Source organism: Carassius gibelio, chromosome A23 (genome assembly GCF_023724105.1).
Source record: "Carassius gibelio isolate Cgi1373 ecotype wild population from Czech Republic chromosome A23, carGib1.2-hapl.c, whole genome shotgun sequence".
Lineage (NCBI taxonomy): Eukaryota > Metazoa > Chordata > Actinopteri > Cypriniformes > Cyprinidae > Carassius > Carassius gibelio.
The window spans coordinates 23534435-23551531 of record NC_068393.1 but is presented as its reverse complement, the minus strand read 5'-3'; the positions used below and the strand labels follow the sequence as shown (position 1 = coordinate 23551531).

General features: G+C 36.9%; 1 pseudogene; it reads left to right on the top strand.

The window, feature by feature from the left end:
• Nucleotides 1-658: 658 nt before the first annotated feature.
• The window catches only part of LOC127944348 (MICOS complex subunit mic25a-like), a 70756-nt pseudogene continuing 54317 nt past the window's right edge, over nt 659-17097 (top strand).

The window sequence follows — 17097 nt, the reverse complement described above, 5'->3', positions numbered from 1 at the left end:
AGTCACTTTGTACAAAATACTTGGTTGGAGGTAATAAAAAAAGAAGTTGCAAGAAACATTACTCCTACCTGGGCTTTTGGAAGTCATTTTAAATAACAACTGAAGCATAGCCTCAGTCATACAACACAATTGGATAGCTTTACACCTTTAGTTTTCAGTTTTTTTTTTTTTAAATTGATAGAGATAATAAACATTGCAGTTCGTAATTTAAAACACTACAAAAAAGCAAAACCTCGTGAAATACAAAGTACACCAAACCATTAAAATTAAATGAGCATTGATTAAATTACGGGCAATTGAAAAGTATGGCTTATTGACTGCTAGTTGCCGATATATATCCAGAAATACTATTGGCTGATTGCACTGTCATTGGCCAATAATAGGTCAGGAAGGATACTGCCCCTCACAAACTGCCACTTCCCAAAATTAAGATGCAAAAATCTGTCAAACATATCGGCGTTTAAGCAATAACTTGTGTTGTGTTCTTTTTAATATAATAATAAAAATATCTATATTTCATTAAAGATCCGTTAAAGGAGCTGTAGCCAAAAAAAAAAAAAAAAAAAAAAAAAGCAATGGGATCCGGAGAAAACACGACTAGGAGAGTTTCTTTCGGCCTAAAAAAAAAAAAAAAAAGTTTCTTTCGGCCTGGACGAGGATGACCGGGTGATGATTCTGCGCGGAGTGAAGGTAACGATAATCCAGCATCCCGTATTTACTACCTACCTAACGTTACCAATCATTCTGGTTCACGATCATACGACTATGGTTTTTTTTGCGTGTCAGTGTGACTTTTTTTTTCTCTAGCGTGGATCTGCGTCAGGTTACTCAAATTTCCTTCACTGAAAGGGACGACGCAGTCAGTGTTGTTTCGGATGTCTGTCATTTCACAAACACATGGATATGTAGGATTTTTTTCGCACGTGATTGACAGACTGGCTCTGATTTAGGACAGTCGAGTCCTTGCTAATCTAGTAGTTCCTTAGGTGTCCAGAAATCTAATTGAAACCAAGTCCAGGTGTAACTTTACAGTCCTGTCAGGACGTTAAGCGTCGCAATATTGCAATAACGTTACTCTTTATAGAGTTGACTGCGTTAGAAGAAACACTTAGTCAACCAAAACAAGTTATTCTTCTTTATTAAAATTGGATTGTTTACAAATCTGCAAGGCTGCTCCAGAAGGAAAGATTAAGCTTTATCGTCCCTGTGTGTATATATTTCTTGTTATATTGAGTATGTATTTGCTGGCTCCCAAAGATCGGAAGAGTTTTATGAATTATGAGCACTCTTATAAAACTTTAATTGGCTTGTTGAGGACATCTGTGTAACTTCTTCACTGTTTTTTTTGTCCTTAGCTCTCTGAAGGCGTCCTACAGCGCATGCAGAATGCCAATGCTGATCCAAGACCGTCTATAAACAATAAAGAAAACCTAGGTATGGCACATAAATGTTTGCAGTTTATATGCATTGCTGTTGAGTCAGATGCAATTAGTGAGATATTAAATTTTTAATGAAGATTAATTTTTCTGTAACCTTGCAAACCAGCTGACTCGAACTTCCAGCACATCTGACCCGCAACCTCCAAAGACACAGGCCAGGGCAACTTCTCCTGAAACTAAAGAGGAGCTCAGGAAGAGGTGCTCTAGTGCAGGGTTTTCTAGTGCAGGGTTTTCGGCAAGAGAGTGCTAAACCTTCTGTGGGAAAGTTTAGAGAGAAAAATCTGTTTAAAAATTACTAAATAATCAAAAAAAGATAAGTTAATAGATATTCTATAACTTTTACTTAAAAATGAAAAGAAATAATATTTTATTAAAATAAATGCAAATGTAATTATATTAAAATGAATAAATTCTAAGATTTTATTTAAAATAGTTAAATAATACGAATAAGATTAAAATAGACAAGTAAACAAAAAAAATAAGATGAAATTGATAAAATAAATAATACATCTAAGAGTACAGTACTATAGTGAGTAGAACAAAAAAAGTAAATGCAATTTAATACAAACTAAATATTTTCATATTTAGTCAATTTAGTCATATCAAAAATATATAATTTTTGATATAGTATAGCTATTTGAATCTAAAATGCGTCTTGTACATGAAAATATATAGCTGCCTTTAAAAAAAACTTGTATTTGGCATTGCACTTAGAGACAGGATTTAGGACTTGAAAAACTGTTTTTATATACATCAACAATATATTAAAATCACATAACACAGCGCCATTTTGAGCTGAGACAACTGATCCAGTCTGACAGACACCACCAATATTTTTCCCAAACACAGATCCACATAACGCACCCTTGTGAAGAGCCTTAACCCAATTATGCTTCTAATCTAATAAAATATGCATTGATAAAATATGACATGAATACTAAACACTGTAGCTCTCGCAAGGGGAAAAAAACCTTAAATTATAAGAGGACTCACTTTTTCCTGGATGCTGTTCAAGTGTGAATCATACAGTTGAAACAAGCTTAAGAACAAAGGACAAAACCCTGACGCTCTGTGGTAGGATTGAGAACTGCCGTGAATGAATCATGGCTTGGCAACAGGCATGTAAATAAAGCTGTGTGTGTTCTTGCACAGGTATGAGCGGCAGCAGGAGGAGCATGCTCACATCGCACGCAAAGAGAGAGAGGCAGCCCGGCAGGACATCACTCGAGCGGTGGAGAGAGAACGAGTACAGACGCGGCAGGAGTCTGAGAAAACCAAACAGCTGGTGAGACTCTTCTACAAACACTTCAGGACAGAGGTGTAATGATGCATGCAAACACACTCTGACGTCACTGTACTCTCAGACAAGTGGTGTAAATACTGTACATAATGTTAGGTTTTTCCTTTAGTCAGGGCAGTTTGGTAACAATCATATTGTTTTTGAAATTGTCTTATGGCACTGTGGTGATATTCTTCTTTATGTGTACCATGGTAACGGTATCTTTTTTAATAATTGATGTTTACTGTTAGTAGGGTTTTTAAGTTTTCTAAAGACCATGCGTTCAGACTAGTTTTGCCATTGTTTCTAGTCTGGAGGTGTTTTAATAGCGCGTTTTAATTTAAATAGCAGCAGCGTTACATTTTGTATGTTTGATTAATTTATGAGTCAGTTCAAATGGTTTGATTCAATACATTCTTTCGAAACTCAGATTTAACATATTTTTTTTATTTTTATATTACTCAAGTATTGTGGTAGAGATTATGAACTAGTTTATAGTTATCTATTCAGTTTTTTGTTAAGCATTTAATAACCTGTTTTTTAAAACCCATAGTGCTGATTCTGAATTTTGATTCTGTTTTTATACTCTTTTAATGTGTAACGGTGGCACGCCCCAGTGACCTTTTGGAAACAGTATCTATTTCATAGTTCGGGCGCCAGACAGGATTTTGGCCTGTCACCAATTAAATATCAAAATCCCGTGATAACCCAGGGAGATTTTTTTTAAAATACCACAGTTACTCAAACTACATGGGTTGCTTGTACAGTAGTTAATAGAAGACAAACAACAACAACTTGCAGTTCAAAAGAATTCATTGTTATATATTTGTCCCTTCTTTATACACAATTCTGGACACAAATCAAAAACCCCATATAATCAGGAGGAAAGGAACAAAAACAAAAACGAACAATAATAAACAAAACAAAAATAAAAATAATAATGATAATGTATAGAAAAACAACAATTGTAAACGACAAGGTTTTTCATACAGGCATAATTAAATGAACTTAGACATCCCAGTAAACAAGATCAGCAGATCGAGGCTTTCTCCTCCAAACAAAAACACTCATCAGCGGTCCAGCGAGAAAAAAAAACAAAAACAAAAAAACACAGGATTAGTATATATTTTTTTCTCTTGAACCACCAAAGTCATAGATATACGAAAAGGGAAATTAAATGAAAGTCAGTAATATAAATACATCGGTCACTCAAAGCGACCCGCGAATGGGTGGAGGAAGTGCGTGCGATGAAGTGCGTTAGTGTGTGTGTGCGTGTGTGTGCAATATCGCTGACCATGTCTGGCAGGGAAAAGATCCTTGGGAGGCAGCGTTTTCTCCGGATTAGCAAAACCCAACGGAATGGCGATCTTGTGAGTTCCTTCAGCAGTTCGTTACACTCTTTGCAGCCTGGTGAATCTTTATTTCCGCACTCTCACCGACCCAATACAGCGTGCGTCTCACTCCCGCCGATCAACTCCTTTGTTTGGTTTGCTCCCCTGCCACTTGGCGTTCGCGTTTACCATTTCCCCCCCTTTTTCAAAGCGATTTTTCCTTTTTATAATTTTGCCTTAATTGTTCCACATCCCGATATGGGCACGGAAGGGGCGGATTTTCTTTACATCGCCACAAATGAGTAAAAAGGTCACCCAAGACCCCACATTCTTTATTAATGCATCAAGTTAATAATAAAAAAAAGTTCTCCCACATAAATGTATGCATTTAATATAGTAATATTTGTATTATATATATATATATATATATATATATATATATATATATATATATATACACATTACATTACATTACATTTATTCATTTAGCAGACGCTTTTATCCAAAGTGACTTACAGATGAAGACAGTGGAAGCAATCAAAAACAACAAAAAGATCAATGATATATAAGTGCTATAACAAGTCTCAGTTAGGTTAACACCGTACACGTAGCATGAAATTTTAACTAATATAATAAATAAAAAGAAAATAGATAGAATAAAAGAACAGAGCAAGCTAGTTAGAGGTCTTTACACACACACACACACACATACATATACAATTGCATAATAAATGAAAAGAAAATGGAAAACAAAAAGATTAGAAAGGTAGTTAGATTTTTTAAAGAATAGAATTAGAATAGTGAGTGTTAAAGTTAGAGGGTCAAATAAAGATGGAAGAGATGTGTTTTAAGCCGATTCTTGAAGATGGCTAAGGACTCAGCTGCTCGGATTGAGTTGGGGAGGTCATTCCACCAGGAGGGAACATTTCATTTAAAAGTCCGTAAAAGTGACTTTGTGCTTCTTTGGGATGGCAAAATCAAGCGACATTCACTCGCAGAACACAAGCTTCTAGAGGGCACATAAGTCTGAAGTAACAAATTTAGGTAAATGGGTGCAGAGCCAGTGGTAGTTTTGTAGGCAAACATCAATGCCTTGAATTTTATGTGAGCAGCTATTTGAAGCCAGTGCAAATTGATAAACATATATAATATATATATTAGGGCTGCACGATGTGTCGTTTAAGCATCGATATCGCGATGTACGAATCCACGATAGACAGGATGTGCGATGTAGGTTGTTGTAGTTGTTCCGTTATTCATTAACTGTATGGGTCAGCTGCTCCTCGGACCTTGACGAATCCGATTCATTCGCGGATTAATTGCACAGCTTAACCATCACAGAGTGAAAGTTTAAAGTAAATTTTTATCAAACACAATCTGCATGTGTTTTCAAGTCCTGTCAGTTTAACAGGGCAGAGAGAAAAAGAGAGCGAGAAAGAGAGAGAGAGAGAGAGAGGCAGAGAGGTTTTACAAAACTTTATTTAAAACAACACTAAATCTTCAACAATTCACATTATATAGAAGAAATATTTTTTTTACAAAAATTACATTTGCAAAACCAGATGTCCATCAGAAACAACACACAAAACCTCATTAACACACCACAGATCACTGAAACCCGTCTCATTGACTCTCATGAGAGGCAGAGAGAAAAAGAGAGAGAGAGAGAGAGAGCGAGAGAGAGGGGCAGAGAGACAGCACGAGAGACAGAGAGAGCGAGAGCGCGTGAGAGACAGAGGGAGAGAGAGTGAGCGAGCGAGCGAGCCTCAGCCGCACGCTCATCGTCTTCAAACAACAGGAGCGTTGTCCTGCTCTCTCTCCCTCGCGCAAATTAATCAATTACAATATATATACAGTATTGTTCAAAATAATAACAGTACAATGTGACTAACCAGAATAATCAAGGTTTTTAGTATATTTTTTATTGCTACGTGGCAAACAAGTTACCAGTAGGTTCAGTAGATTGTCAGAAAACAAACAAGACCCAGCATTCATGATATGCACGCTCTTAAGGCTGTGCAATTGGGCAATTAGTTGAAAGGGGTGTGTTCAAAAAAATAGCAGTGTCTACCTTTGACTGTACAAACTCAAAACTATTTTGTACAAACATTTTTTTTTTTCTGGGATTTAGCAATCCTGTGAATCACTAAACTAATATTTAGTTGTATGACCACAGTTTTTTAAAACTGCTTGACATCTGTGTGGCATGGAGTCAACCAACTTGTGGCACCTCTCAGCTGTTATTCCACTCCATGATTCTTTAACAACATTCCACAATTCATTCACATTTCTTGGTTTTGCTTCAGAAACAGCATTTTTGATATCACCCCACAAGTTCTCAATTGGATTAAGGTCTGGAGATTGGGCTGGCCACTCCATAACATTAATTTTGTTGGTTTGGAACCAAGACTTTGCCCGTTTACTAGTGTGTTTTGGGTCATTGTCTTGTTGAAACAACCATTTCAAGGGCATGTCCTCTTCAGCATAGGGCAACATGACCTCTTCAAGTATTTTAACATATGCAAACTGATCCATGATCCCTGGTATGCGATAAATAGGCCCAACACCATAGTAGGAGAAACATGCCCATATCATGATGCTTGCACCTCCATGCTTCACTGTCTTCACTGTGTACTGTGGCTTGAATTCAGAGTTTGGGGGTCGTCTCACAAACTGCCTGTGGCCCTTGGACCCAAAAAGAACAATTTTACTCTCATCAGTCCACAAAATGTTCCTCCATTTCTCTTTAGGCCAGTTGATGTGTTCTTTGGCAAATTGTAACCTCTTCTGCACATGCCTTTTTTTTAACAGAGGGACTTTGCGGGGGATTCCTGAAAATAGATTAGCTTCACACAGACGTCTTCTAACTGTCACAGTACTTACAGGTAACTCCAGACTGTCTTTGATCATCCTGGAGGTGATCATTGGCTGAGCCTTTGCCATTCTGGTTATTCTTCTATCCATTTTGATGGTTGTCTTCCGTTTTCTTCCACGTCTCTCTGGTTTTGCTCTCCATTTTAAGGCATTGGAGATCATTTTAGCTGAACAGCCTATCATTTTTTGAACCTCTTTATAGGTTTTCCCCTCTCTAATCAACTTTTTAATCAAAGTACGCTGTTCTTCTGAACAATGTCTTGAACGACCCATTTTCCTCAGCTTTCAAATGCATGTTCAACAAGTGTTGGCTTCATCCTTAAATAGGGGCTACCTGATTCACACCTGTTTCTTCACAAAATTGATGACCTCAGTGATTGAATGCCACACTGCTATTTTTTTGAACACACCCCTTTCAACTAATTCAACTAATTGCCCAATTGCACAGCCTTAAGAGCGTGCATATCATGAATGCTGGGTCTCATTTGTTTTCTGAGAATCTACTGAACCTACTGGTAACTTGTTTGCCACGTAGCAATAAAAAAATATACGAAAAACCTTGATTATTCTGGTTAGTCACATTGTACTGCTATTATTTTGAACAATACTGTGTATATATATATATATATATATATATATATATATATATATATATATATATATATAATATTACTTTGTTAATTTAACTGTGTTAAATATGACTAAGTTAATTACTATGTTAATTTAAAATGACTTTAACACATGGCCTTTAGTGCCTTTTTGCTTTCTTAGCTGTAGCAATTCACAATTCCACAATAAATAAATCTAATAAAAGAAAAAAAATGATTACTTATATTCTTATCTCTTTTAATTTGCCAGTTTGAAAGTTTTTCTTTTTAAATAAAGTCCCGCAGCGAGGAACACTCGGCCTGGTCATGTCCCTGTCTGAGAAACACGCTGCTGCTCTCTTGACACGGGTGAAATTGGCTTCTTTGAATTCCACTCGGTGTTTTCCTTTGTCCCATGTTCCACTTCCTCTCATCCACTTATTCAAGTCCTTTAGGGATTGTGTCCCTTCATTCTTGGGCCCCTGGAGGGGGCACCTTATCTAGTCTTATACGAGTTACACATGTACATGTCGTTGTCTTGTAGAAATTGGATTGAAGAACTATGTGTGTGATGTTGTACGTGACGGCCCGTCTTGATGGTGTGTTTTATCTGAGCTCTTGACATGTTCTGGACACTTAATAGAAGAGCTTCCCCTGGGCTCAAGCTTTGAAAAGTAAACGTGTGCATCTATGTGTGTGTGTGGAGACAGCTTGTGAAGGTAATTATGGCTCAATCCTCCTTTTCATCCCTGAACATCTCTCTCTCAACCTCAGTGTTTTCTTAGCAGATGTGTGAACATGGCCAGATGTCACCACAACCCTCAGCTGAGATTCGGATGTTTGTGTGGATGGATTTCTATTTTTTTACACCAGTGGTTCTCAGCTGGTTTTGCTTCACTTTATATACTTAAAAAATATTTATTAATATTTGAATTGGCTTTTATTTTTACAATTGAATATTTTTTTTTTCATTTATTTTTTTATAAGTTTATTTATTAAATTTTATTTCAGTTTAGTTTAATTTTAGTTTTTCAACTTAAACTTTCATTTCAGGTAGTTGCCAAGATGACAGTAATACTATTATTCAGCAAGAATGCATTAGTTTGATCAAAAGTTATAATTATTATCTAATACATATAAATCGTTCTTTTGAACTTTTCTATTCATCAGTAAAATCCTGAAAAAATGATTGTAGTTTCCATGAAAATATTAAGCTGCACAACTGTTAATTTTGTAAAAAAAAAAAATTGTTTTGAACACTTAATCAGATTTTTTTTAAGTATCATGTGACACACACATCTGATATCATTCTTCAGTGTCACATGATCCTTAAAATAAAAATCTGATTAAGAGTTGAAATCAATGACTGTTAAAAATGTGGCTTTGCATCACAGGGGTAAATTACATTTAACTTGTATTACAATAGAAAACAATTCTTTTAAATTGTAATGTTTGACAATATTGAGTTTTTACTAATTAAATGATTGTATGCATAAGATACCAACATTAAAAAGTATCTTACCAAAACAAAACTTTTGAACGATAGTGTAGGTCCAGCTTTTTGCAGCATTATCAAATATTATCTGTTTTATCAATCAATCAAATATGAAGTGATGGATGAGTAGAATCTGAATTGATTTTATTTAACAACGAAAAATATTCTGGAAAAAAAAAAATCACGTTTTCTTCCATTTGAAAGCTGAAAAGCCGATTTAATTAGCTATTCTACTGATGTACTGTAATATGGTCGCTGGCATTTTATTATTTAAATTAGCTCTGATTCTTTTCTCTGTGATCTATAGTCTACGAACCTGCAACCCATCAGTGAATCACCCTATATATGTGGATTGCAAGCCACATGCAGCGTCTCTGTGTGATGTAGATGTAATGAGAAGTCTCATCATTAATCAGAATGAAGCTGTGACATGGCAACTCCTCTCTGTTCTGCTGGTGCATTTCAGAGCACAACATCAAGGTCTGCGCCTATAAATATTCATGATTATCAATAATGTCCTGATGACTGGAGACCTCTCGTTAAACATGAGTCTTGGTGAGATATCACCACAGCCATCCGAGGAGGAATTGATCCTTTGCTATCCGTTTCATGCAAAAGGATGTTCAAATATTGATATAAAAGTGTTCCCGTTATAAATATTAGAAGTGTGTTCCAGTAAATGATGACAGCATGAATATGCCATGATTTGGTATTTTTACTCCACATCTGTTCCAAAGTTGAATTGAGTGGCAGTAGTGTTTTTGGCCTGTGCATATAATATTTTCTGTCTTGTCTGTTGCTGTGTTATAGTGTATGATTGACCACCAGAAATCTTTTCAGGCTTGTTGTTGGTGGAGTTGCATACATATGTTGTTACAAATTTGAAGCGATTTATTTATGGAGAGTCACAGTTCGAAACAACTGAAGATGATTGGTTTGCTTGTTCATTTAGCTTTTTTGTTTGTGGTTTGACTCCCTGATTTTTTTTCCCTTTGTGTGATTCCAAAAACCTTTTTTTTTTCACATTTTAGTGGGGATAGTTTTGTACTTGCATTAAAATTTTGCCTTTTCATTACACTGATTTGATGTTGGAAAACCACCTCACATAAAGGATTGCTGTTCTCTAAGATACTGTCTTTCACAGAGAGGACAGTACAAATGTATTCAAATGCAGTAATGTGTCACCTCCGCCTGTGCACTTGCACTCAGACTGCTGGAACACTTTCTGTGAAATGCACCATTCACTGTCTGTTCATCTCCTGCTTTACTTCCTCCTCCTATCTGCCAGGACCTGTGCGGATGCCCTCCATGAGCTCTCACTGTAAATGACAAGCCTTCACAAGATTAATAAAAAATAACGGAGAGAGGGGAGGACTGTGGGTGATTTCTTTGCTCTTAAATGCATTAATGCGTTTCCTGGCCTGTTGGCAGGGAGAGGTGATAAGTTGCATTTGCATTTGGCGCTCTCTTTCCACAGTTCCATTAAAAAGCTCGTCTCATTAACACCGCTTCACGCTTGCTGCCGAGCTGCCTGCCTGCTCCTCTAGCTCCGTTGTTACTTATGCATGAGAGATGCTAAAATAATCGGAGTGCTTCTATCTCTGCGACAAGCACTCTGATGCCTTTCCAACCTCTCATACCTGATTTCGCGAAAAAAATTAATGATGTTTTTTAATTTTGGTTTTTGAGTGTACCTGCGATGGTATGACATCACTGCACTAAGCTTCACACTTGTGTGTGAATGGAGGCTGTGGGGGGCTCATTTCCTGTTGTTCACTATAATCAGGTTGTTCAGTGATACAAATCAGTCACTTATTCATTTATATATATATTCCCCGATCAGTATTTTGATGTTGCATTAGTAGTTCTTTAAATGTTGTTTTCTTTGAATATATAATTTGTACATGCAGTAAAATAGTGTAAGTTCAGTTTTTAGTCACTAGATGGCGCAATAACTCTATAACATCACGTTACAAAAAGGCCTACAAGGTCTTCAGTGCTAATTGGTATTGTAAAATGTTTTTGGTACATATTACAGTTTTTAAATTAGGAATAGTAGTCACTGTTTTTGTTGTCACTGTCTCTTGAAGTGAGAAAACGGTGTGGTTTTAGCTCATGAGAGTAAACTGAAGCAAGGCAGACTTCATTCATTCATTCATTCATTAGGTTTCAGTGAGTATCAGTGCTAGACCTTTAGATTTAGTTTTTTGCTATTAAATAATTTTAATTTTTGAGCTTGTCTGCTTTATAAAAAATAATATTGTGAAATGTTTTTTTAGAATGCAAAATAACTTTTATTAGAATGTTTATTCAAATTTAGCTTATTGCTGTGATGCAAATGTGAATTTTCAGCATCATTACTGCAGTCTAAATGTCACATGATACTTTAGAGATCATTGTGAAGTGCTCATTTGGTGCTCAAGGAACATTTCTGATCATCGATGTTGAAAACAGTTACACTACATATATAAGCATGGATATATTTTTGTGGAAACCAAGGTTTGTACTTGAAAAAAGAAGAATGAATGGGCTTTTATTCAACAAGGACTCATTAAACTGACCAAAAGCTACAGTAAAGACATGCATAATGTTAGAAAATATTTATGTTTTTGATAAATGCAGTTGATTTGAACTTTCCAATCATCAAAGTATCTTTAAAAAAATGTATCACCATTTCGCCAAAAAGCAACGCTGATAAGAAATGTCCCAAATGTCATCAATTTAAATTAACTCAGGAAATATAAACAGACTGTAACACACTGTAGTTTCACCAAAGCTCCTTCAAATTCTCTCTATATATAAATATACAATATAGAAAATGTCACTACAGCTCTTTATGTATTCATATGTGTGTATTAAATGTGACTAGTGATTTTCAATGTTAATGAAAGCTTAAGCTCTTCATTAAGGCTTTGAAACTCCAGCCTCATAACAAACCTCATCACAGACATCAGCATCCCCCCACAACCTCCAGCAGAAGATAACAATAAGCACACGCAACTTGTGAAAACTTCATCCCTTCGTTTATTTACCTACTTTTCATCACCCTTCGTCATGCAGTTTATCAGAGAAGCTCAGTGTGAGTAATCCAGTGTAGCGAGAGAGAGAGAGAAGAGAGTCGGTCTGGTAGCAGAGTCCTATCAGTAATTGTAATCTCAGTTCTGACATCGTCCTGCATGCAAAGCCATTAAGACTCCTGCGCTGTCTGAGCTCAAGCCAGGCCAGAGCTCAGGTAATTGCCAGCGGGGCCCGCGGCAGGCAGGTGGAGTGGATAGATGTTATCCGGTGCTCCCTGCACCGTTTCTTCCGTTCTAGCGTCGCTGTTCAAGCAGGAGTTTGGGATAAAAGGGAATTAGGTGCAGGATTAGGTCTTGTGTTGTCTCTGTGTTTGTAAGTGTTTCCTTATCACTCTGTCGAAAGGGCTTTTGTTGAGTGTGTCACAGGTTGTTCTGGTAAGCATCTTTGTTTCAGTTGAGAATGATTTTGTAGTTTCCATGTCAACCTCAAAATGAAAGTGTTTGAGCAGTGTGTTAAATTAAACTTACTTCTACTTTTTGTGACCCTCATTGAACAAACAATTAGAAAGTTATTTGTCGAGGAAGGGTCAGAGTTAAAATGGAACAAAACAAAGGCTGGATTCAAACCTGTGTTTCCTGTGCGGGCACCTAGCCTCAACATGAACAGAGAGCATTTTAATAGAAATGCTGAGATTTTTGGACTTTAATGACAGTGAAATTATCTTGTAATAGACAAATAATTTTAGCTGCTTTCAAATGTGCATGATCACCAAGGCTCTATGTGTCTGAAACGTACTAACACTAACTTTTTTTTAGACCGCCTGAAGGAGAACTAAAAAATTAGTTTGGGAGAGAAAGTCTTGACTCTTCTTGTCTCACAAACTGAGTGCAAGGTTAGAAAAGAAACGGAACCAGAAATATTGAAGCAGAGAGAAAATAGGATTGTGGATGGATTTGTACCTTTATTTTATATACGAGCACCAAACCAACAAAGTTTGTCTCTTTTTAGACGTTTTGTCACCCTTATTGATGTCAGAATTTGAAATGGGCCTTATTTTGACCCCATTATGGACAGTGAAATGAAAGACATAATCTTGCAAAAGTCAAATAAGTTTGTCTGCATTCAAACCTGTGTTTTCTTTATGAGCACCAAGGCTCATCAAGTCTGAAATGTGTGATAGCCACTAGGCCACAACTCCTTTTTTTCCAGGATGATAATTTTTAAGAAAATTAGTTTGAAAGAAAGTTTTTTTTCGGACTTTCTTTGACTTTTATTGATTTAAGGATTAGAACGGAGACAGGTCAAGAAATTATTTGAGCAGAGGAAGGAAATAAGATTATTGCTGGATTTGAACCTTCATTTCCTATATGAGCACTAGGGCTGGTCCGAATACCAATTTTTGAACTTCGAAGCTTCGGTAGTAATCAACACAGAATATTCGAAGCTTCGGAAGAGAGGCTGAACATTTTTCTCTCTAATAAAGACAGGAATCTTTGTGTGTCTGTCTGTCTGTTTGCATTTTTATTATGTCGAGAACGTTCATCCAATTGACTTCCTATGTGCTGGGTGTATTGCTGCAGACCCAAGGGGTTTTATTAGGGGTGCTCCAATCGCGATCGGCCGATCGTTAATGCGCATCTCGTTTGTAAAGCCGGTTCTCTAATCAGCGGTTAATTCCATCAGGTGCGTGATTTCACATAGAACAGCTGTTACTACACAGAGCCGTTGTTAACTGAGAAGATGCGCCAATAAACGCTGAAAATGAAGTGGATTTGCGCATCTTTTCTATTAACAACGGCTCTGTGTAGTAACAGCTGCTCTATGTGAAATTACGCACCTGATGGAATTAACCGCTGATTAGAGAACCGGCTTTACTGACGAGACGCGCATAACGATCGGCCGATCGTGATCGGAGCACCCCTAGGTTTTATCATGTGTAAAATTACTGATTAACATGGAGGATAAAAGCAGCTCGGTTTTTTTTTTTTACCAACGATAAACTATAGGTTTATTACTTAAGCCCCTTTCACTCTGCACGTCGGACCCGGCAAATTGCCGGAACATTGCCGGGTCGCCTTCTGTGTGAAAGCAAACTTTCCGGCATTGAACCTGGGGTCGGGGACCTAGTAACATTGACGGGTTCAATCCCGGGACGAGCGCTTTGTGAACAAAAGTCAGATCTAATGCCGAGTCGTAGTGATGACGCACGTTATCGCGTGACTCTTTTACCAGCTCTTTTGAAGGAAGATCAACGTTTGCTATAAAAAAATATGTGCAAACTGTAATGAAGCAGAGATCAGTTAGTTCCGCACTTTCCGTGCTGAAGCTGAGATCGTATAAGTATAACAAAGTATAACAAAGTATAACGTGCCTAATGTTTTCGACTCGTACACTACACGTTACGCCCTGATGACATGCGTCGTTACGGAACCTTTATAGGTTGTGTGTCATGGGATGCCATTCAAATCTCAAAATTGAAAATTGAATGCCAAACCACCAAACAAATATTTGAATAATCCAATATTCTGGTCCAGCCCTAATGAGCACCAAAATTTCACCTCATATGATAACCACTAGCCCACATCTCAGACTGTTTTCTTAAAGGTTATTTTGAGTATTTAAAAATAAATTTTCCACTATTTTGTATCTTTAATTGAACTGAAAATTTGAAATGGGAAGGAAATTATTTTGGGAGAGAGAGGAAATGGAACTTGGACTAAATATAAACCTACATTTCCCATGTGAACACGTGTGAACATGGCAATGACGTTCCTTGAGCTTTTTACAAAAAAAAAGGTGCCACTATGATAGATAATGGAGAACGGTATCATTTAGGGGCAGGTGATCCCTGAAGGCAGTCGGTATTATGGGTGCAAGCTATACACTTTACCTGCCATTCAGTAAAGGGTAGATGAGAATATAAATTTTTTATACCTCATGAGCACTTGTTCGTTTCGGGCTGACTCCTGTGTGTCTCCCTCTGGCACCGGACGAATCCCAACCCTCCGTCAAATAGTTTTTTTTTGATTTGTCTTGTTGCTCTAATCTCTTTTCCCTCATGTCCTCAATATCACGTTCGAGACCCTGCTGGAAAATGACATCGGCTCTCTCTGACACGGTGGTCGGATCAGGCTCAGATAAGAGGCGAAACGCCGGCAGAGAAATTATTCATGGCAACGGCACGAGAGAAGCAAGTGGCCCTTCCTTCCCCTCCCCAGACAACCGCAGCGGCGGGCACTCTGGGTAGTCAGTTTGAATATTAAGTGCTAATTTATTGCGTAGCCGGAAGCTACGTGTTAAATAAACGCAGACAAGTAAATAGACGAGGAAAGCGGGAGGGAAGCTGTGCCCAGATATCAGATGGTAACGCAGCACATCCAACCTAGAGGGGATGACGGAGTATAAACACACACTGCAGGACACAACAGATGCACTGTGTGTGTGTGTGTGTGTGTGTGTGTGTGTGTTTGCAAGAGACAAATCTGATAATATACAGCAACTGTTACTCATAGCGTGTTTCAGTCATATTTCCTCCAATAGTTGAAATAAATCAAATCAGTTTTTCATAAGACCCAGGTTAATCAATAGCCGTCTGGTAGGAATGTTATCTAAAGTTTCATACGGGGAGAGCATTTAATTGCGGATTATCATTACTAGAGGCAGTAATAAACAGAAATGAGCCATTTTAATTATGTTTCTGAATTATGTGGTGTCTGACTGAAACATCTTAACATCCAAATCTCATTTTAGTTCGAACTGGTAACATGTAATGCTGAAATTTGTAAGTGTAACTGAGATGCTGTAATGTTTCTACCCTATAATATATATATATATATATATATATATATATATATATATATATATATATATATATATATATAAATATATATATATATATATATATATATATATTAAGTTGGCATAACTGTAAAATTAAAAATTCATTATAAAAATGCCAATAAAGTTTGTATTCAATTTTATGACTTTCCCAACTTTAGAAATGAAGGTTACAACTAGTCGAACTTAAACAACTACACTTAAAACTGAAATAAAAATTTATAAAAACAATATAGACATAAGCTAATAAAATTTTATATTTTTTTTAACTAAAATTAAAACACTTACAAAAAACATAATTCAAAAGTCTTTGGGGTCTGAACAACATTAACTTTCATTGTTTGGACAAAATAACAAACAGACATTTTTCAAAATATAAATTTTTTTTTGTTCCACAGTTTAATTGGTAAGCAGTATGTCTTACTTAAAGATGTTTTTTTTTTTTTTGAAAAACATGATATTTGAGCTGTTTTAGCAACTTTGTTCAAACTACATGCTGAATCTTTGATGGAGAAAACAGTGATAATGTAGCCTGACTACGTCAGACTTCCGCTCAATTTCATTTCGCTTCTGTACTCAGTCTGATACAACGTCAGAGCTTTCTGTTCGCCACCGGTCTGGAAACAGCCAGGCCAATCAACGAACAGAGGGCGGGCTGAGAGCCGTGACGTAGATGCGTAGATTAACTTCCCATAATCTGCAAAAGTCGTTTACAGCCATGTTCACTCTGGTATTTCGCTCGCATCATCATGTGTTTACAACAGTGGAAGTTCAATCATAGATTTGAGTTTGATGCATGATGTCTGTGCTTCGATGCGGCTGTACAGGCGCATAACATACATCATAACTAAACGTATCTGATTGGCTTACGGGTAACCAATGATTTTAAACTTCAGACAAGCGCCCCCTAGCGAGAGAGAAAACACTTCTCTATTATGCCATTCCAGACTCTGTCTACGAAGCAAAGTGAAGGCTAGTGATAATGCTCTATAATGCTCTATAGCTGATGTAATGTGTTCAGCAGCCTTCAGTTCATCATTCCTCCAGTCGCATCACTTCTTCTTGTGGGTACGGCCTGTCACTTTGCATCTATCCTGGCCTGGGTGCTGAGTTACAGCCTAACACACATGCATCCACCATTGTTTACGGTAAACCAACTCTAAGCAGGGCTCATTTCTAGACTTATCAGTGTAATTCATGCTTGCCTGAGTATTATCAGCCTGTTCCAGATTCCAAC